A 5,660-nucleotide genomic window follows, 5' to 3' on the forward strand; every position below is an offset into this window, starting at 1 on the left:
CACACCCCGCCCGCTCGCCGCCCACCTCCGCGGCGAGGCGCTGCCCGTCCCCTCTCCTCCCCTCGCTACCCCGCCCCGCCGCGGCGCCGGCTGCGCGCAGAGCCGTGCGGGGCCGTGCGGAGCCGCGCCCGGGACAGCGCAGCCCCCGCCCCGGCGTGCCGCTCCCGGGCGCGGCAGCCTCGCCTCTCTTCCCTTCTCCCTACCCTTCCCTTGCCTTCCCTTTCCCTGCGGGCCGCGCTCCGCGGGGCGCAGGTTCCGCACGGGCGGGTCCCGTCCCATCCCGCCGGGGCGGTGCCGGCCGGCGGCCGCCATGGCGGGGCAAAGTACTCTGCGCTCAGAGACAAAGTTTAGCGTTTTCGGCCGGGTTTCTTCTTTTCGGGACGGTTGTGGGGGTCTGTGTGGCCTCTGGGTTTCGAAGTGGCTTCAGGTGAATAAAAGCCGAAATAACTACGAAACCCGGAGACGCGGGTCGGCACGCAGGAGGTAGGCTTCCCATGGGAACAGCCTGCGGCCAAAAGACCTTTCAGCCTGAAGCAAGGAATGGTGTTTCTATTGCCGGCTACATTTTATTCCACGTTTTGCTTCAGAAACAATTACTACTGAGTTGTAGCGAGTCCCAAAGCACGTCAAGAAGGAGACCAAGTAGATTGCACTGTTTGTTTACATTCGTGTACTTTGAAATTCACAGTTCAGGAGCAAGAAATCTGAAAAATAAACTTGTTTCTTACAATTTTAAGCTAGTAAGGAAGGATCAGTTGCATCTGACAGCATGAGATGTTCACTGTGAAAGGTCACCAGTAGTGACTGTAGGTGGCAAGAAGGTAGGGAGTGGTAAAACCATTGGGCAGTCGTAGTAGGACGTGTACGTTTGTGTGGGCATGAGAATGCTGAAATGACTAAAAGCATGGCCCTGTCCCCCCTCTACTCACATGGGCATCCACAGAGGTGTGTGAGCCACTGGTTACATACCAGTGCACTGTGGGCACGGGGCACTCTGTAGGGTAACCTGTGGTAACCTATGATAACCTATGATAACATTCACAGCTATGTGCTGCAGTACTTCATGGCATGTTGCTGTTGTAGGATGGCTCTGCTGATGGTTGCGCCCTAAACATATCAGCATTGCACCAAATTCCATCATACAGCCTCAGTGGGAGCAGAGGAAAAAGGGCTGTAACGCCTAATTTTTTTTGTTTGAACTTGTAAAGCATGATTTGTCTTAAGAAGCAACCTCACGGTGGCTGTCCCACTTCAAGTGTTCAGATAAGCACAAAATAAAGAGTCCTCAGCCCCCTGCAGCTGCACCACACCCTCCACTTTGCCTTAGTGAGGTTTCCAGCCTGGTGGGAAGCACAGGGCCCAATTTCTAACTACTTTAATTCATTATGCTCCATTCAAGCACTTGTGGACATAGAAAGGGAATGAATTGTCTGGACCTGCAATAATTTCCATCCAAACCTAATAACTTAGGATATTTACCTTGTGGTCAAAACTTAATTTTTAAGCTTTTGAATTCTTTGCGTAGTGTCAGTGTGGGACAAACCCACATCTGTCAGAATAGGTGCCTAGATTGTGTTGACCCAGACTGTCTATTTCAAAGCCCTAATTAACAATCTTAAAATTCTGGCCTGGCTTCGTACCGCTCATGTTTTCCTCCTCCTACATGCTGTTCAGTATTTGCAGTAACACACTGGACCCCTACACTGGATGTGATGCTGCTGCTGTGGTTGAGAAAGCAGGAGTTAAGGGAAGACAGGGCAAATGTTAGACAGGAATAGTAAAGAGATGGGACTTAGCCCAAGGCTGTCTTGTTCTTACTTTTTCTGGCTGTTGGCTTACAGCCACAGCTGGAGAAAGTACACTTGGCTAGAGAGGACATTGACTTTGACAGCTTGGTTGGTCTCTCATGTGCTCCTGTGCTACCATGAGTTTCTTCCAGAAAATCTTGGGTCTTCCAATGTCAGTTGCATCAATGTCTCTCAGCTGTTCAAAAATCCAGTTGGAAATTCCACCTGAGTAAATGCCTTTTAGTCACAGCACTTTTTTTAGAGTCATTCACACCTTCCTCATCACCAGGAAGCATTTGTACAGCACAGAGGTATTTGACAATGGGCTGTCCTGCCCATCAGAAGAGTTGTATTGTGTAACTGGAGTAAATCCCTGCCCGATGAGCTGCGTGTCTGTGAGCTTATACACCCATTTCAAGGCTTTGGTTTGATCATGAGCAATCTCATATAGCTGGAGCTCTGAATTAACCTTCTTCCCACACCTTGCTTTTGACCATAGGTGTGCATGGATGTGTTTATATTTTAAGTTCCTGTGAGTGCATTCTTAGGTCTAGAATAAAGCAACACAAGTGTGAGGGAGGAAAGCATCCCTTTGTCTCAAGCTATTTTGGACACAGAGACCCTGCAAATTTCCACAACAGAGACACATAATTGCAGAATGAATCCTCAAACAGTTTTACTCTGACAACACTGGTATGCATGATAATCCTGAGGGAAAAGTTTTAACAAAAAAATTTTATTTGATTATCTTGGAGACCAGTTAGTATAAGGAACTATTAAAGGGTGGGCTTGGTAAGCATATGATGACATATGAAATATTGGAGAAGAGTTAGCATGCTGTCATAGAGGGCAGTTTCATCTCAAAAATCAACCAGAGTGTAAGACTGGACTCAATACACAAATTTCTAAATTTCACCTGTTCGATGCAGGCGCTTCATCCAAGAGCTTGATAAAGCCTATCATCAAAAAATATCCTAAATTAAAATTACAATAGGAGTAGAGGTTTTTCTGTGATCATAAATGGTTTTAAATGGGGAAAAGAAAAATTACGTAAGTTGTGTTATTGGAGATGTTGGCAGCTAGACCTGACCATCTTTTCCTAAAGGATGTGTGAAAGGCAATTAGTAGCAACACAGTAACAATGAAGAATCAGTTTTATTCATGACAGCCATATTTAAGGCTGGCTACCCAAAGTAAAACTAAAATGTTATCATGTTCACTCATAGGTGAGTGAAAAGATGATAAATTGATAACTGAAAATTCAAATTAATATAGCGATGGAGCTAATGTGATATGAATGGAGTGACAGGCTGCTACCTTGCTGAGAACAGATTTTATATAGTTCTCTGCAAATATCTTGTGCTCAGTGACTAATGTCAATCAAAGGGAAATAAACTAGCAGTAATTATTTTGAAAGAAACAACATAAACTTTTTAATGTCTAGCGTTATATGCTCAGTAGCCACAGGTACCTCCATATATTGAAAAGGATATATTTGCAATTCTTTTAAGAACTTCATAAAAGGATTAGTAGAAGTAAAAACAGTACCAAGAAAGGCAACAAGAAAAGATTGTAGCTGTGAATACTAAGTGGACCAAGTTCTTGAGCTTGGAAAAAAGGAATATGTTAGAGGTATACACAATTGGTAACAATACAGAGAAGACAAGGTGGAAAGGACTGCATACTTTCTTATAACCTAAATATCAGAATAATTAGATCTTGGGTATTAAAAACAGTTTCACCTTTCATTCAGAAAGTTCTAAAATGCTAATGGTTGGAAGCTAAAAGAGATTATTTTTATAGGTAGGAGGAATCATACAATAATTTATGGTTTCTACTCTTTTTCTGTAAAAATCAGCTACTTTCTACTGCTGAGATAGCAAGTTATTGAGATAGAATGGCAAACCAGTCCTTTACTGCTTCCTTTGGTAGGTCAGAGTACTTTTCTGTCTGGCTGTGCTCAGTTCTTCACTACACATGAAGCAACAGAGCACCAATAAAAGATTTGGAAAACATGGAAGCCACTTTTCCCTGAGCAATGGGATGGCATTACCTTTGTTGGTAGAGTAACCAAGGACTTGTAGCCAGATGTTTATGTTGAAAGCATCCTTGGATGTGAAATTTTTTTCCTTGGTAGGCCACCTCAGAAAAGAGAGGCACAGCATATATTTTGGTCAGGGGTTTCTGTTACTGTGCATTGTTAATAAAATGTGCAAAACGTGCCTAATTTAGGTCAGGCATACTAATTACCTTAAGAGTACCTGAACAATAAACAACAATGACCCTTACTGAGAAACTAATTAGCTTTGAAAATTTAGCTTTCTTAATCATCAAAGAAGTTGAGTTAAAGCTCATCTTTAATTTAGAGAATAATTATTATTATCTGTGGTCTGAAGCTTTTCACCTTACTCATTCCCACATGAGGCTTGGATTGAATGAGGCACTGGAGCCTTGTACTTTCGCACTTCTGTTTTTCTCGTATTAAAATGCAAGCATACTCTGAAATTTAAGATTAAATCTCCAATTTTGAAACTGTTTTCATTTAAATGTTTATCCAAATTTTTATTTATATCAGTTTTACATCACAGAATAATAAAATGCACCTTTTGTACTTAAGCTAGATTTTCTTGTTTCCACTTATTAATTCTCATTATTCTTAAATGAAAACCACTATTTGCCTAGCAAAAGGTATACTTGTCATGATCTGAGTACACCTGTTGTCACAGCAGATCTTGATTTTCATGTGCTGTTTTCAAAGGAGAAATAATCAGGTATTTCATTGAGCAATTTCAAATGAATACTAGGTAATTTTTTCTTTGCCATTTAAGTACTTCCAGATCTTTATATAAAAAACTTCTATGAATTTAAACATTTTATTAAATAGTTATTGCTTTAATAAAATAATTTTAAATACAGATAATAAATCTTTAAAATAAATTGAAATAGTTTATTTAAAACCGCATAGGCATTTTTAACACTTGGTTGAAAAACTGTGTCTGCAGATAAAAACCCAGGAAAATTGTTGCTGCTATATCAGTTTATTTGGAAGTGAAGATCCAGAATTTTCTTCTTCCAAGTGGCAATGAAGGAAATATAGGCAAGGGGTTTTGCCACATTCAGGCCAAAACAAAGAGCAGAAGGAAGTGAAAAGCTCACATTAAAGCTCACTTTAAAAAAAAAAAAAAAAACTAGTTTAAAAACTTTGTCCTAATCAAAAGATTTTAAAAGGAAGTGGTTGGTAGTGAAATATCATAAGCTTAACTAATTAAAAAATTGAGTAGTAGAAGGCAAAGTATGTCTTGTAGGTAATAAAGTAGGGCAGGTTTTATCCAAATTATCTTCACTATTACCAAAATATAAGTGATTGCTTTTTGCAGGTGTACACACTTGATCCTGAGTTGCAGGAAAAAGCATGAACAGCTTTCAATGCAGAAACCCCTCAGGGTAAAGGAATTTTTGTTTCTCAGAAAACCTCAGGTCATTACTCAGGGGCATTTGAAAAGCAACCGGAATCTCAAAACTTATTAGGAAAGAAAGAAGGGTGATGCAAAATTGAAAGCAGAATTCACCGTGTGAATGCAGGAATTTACACAGTGAAAATTTTGCATGCTGGTCCAGGCATCTCAGAAAGCACCTACAGGAGACAGAGAATCTATCAAGAAAAGAACTAAAAAGTAGTTTTCATACAATGAAACTAAATCCAGAATCAACAATGGAAGGCAGTGGGCAGTAGGTTAGAAAGGTGAGGAAAAGGACTATAATAGGAATTTGCAATGTAACAAATGACATATGGACAATAATAGGGAATATTTATAGTCACAGTTTCTTGTAAGCTGAAAATTTAAAAGCTATCAAGGGGAATGCCAAGGCAAT

This window comes from Taeniopygia guttata, chromosome 2, assembly GCF_048771995.1.
Source record: "Taeniopygia guttata chromosome 2, bTaeGut7.mat, whole genome shotgun sequence".
NCBI classification, from domain to species: Eukaryota; Metazoa; Chordata; class Aves; order Passeriformes; family Estrildidae; genus Taeniopygia; species Taeniopygia guttata.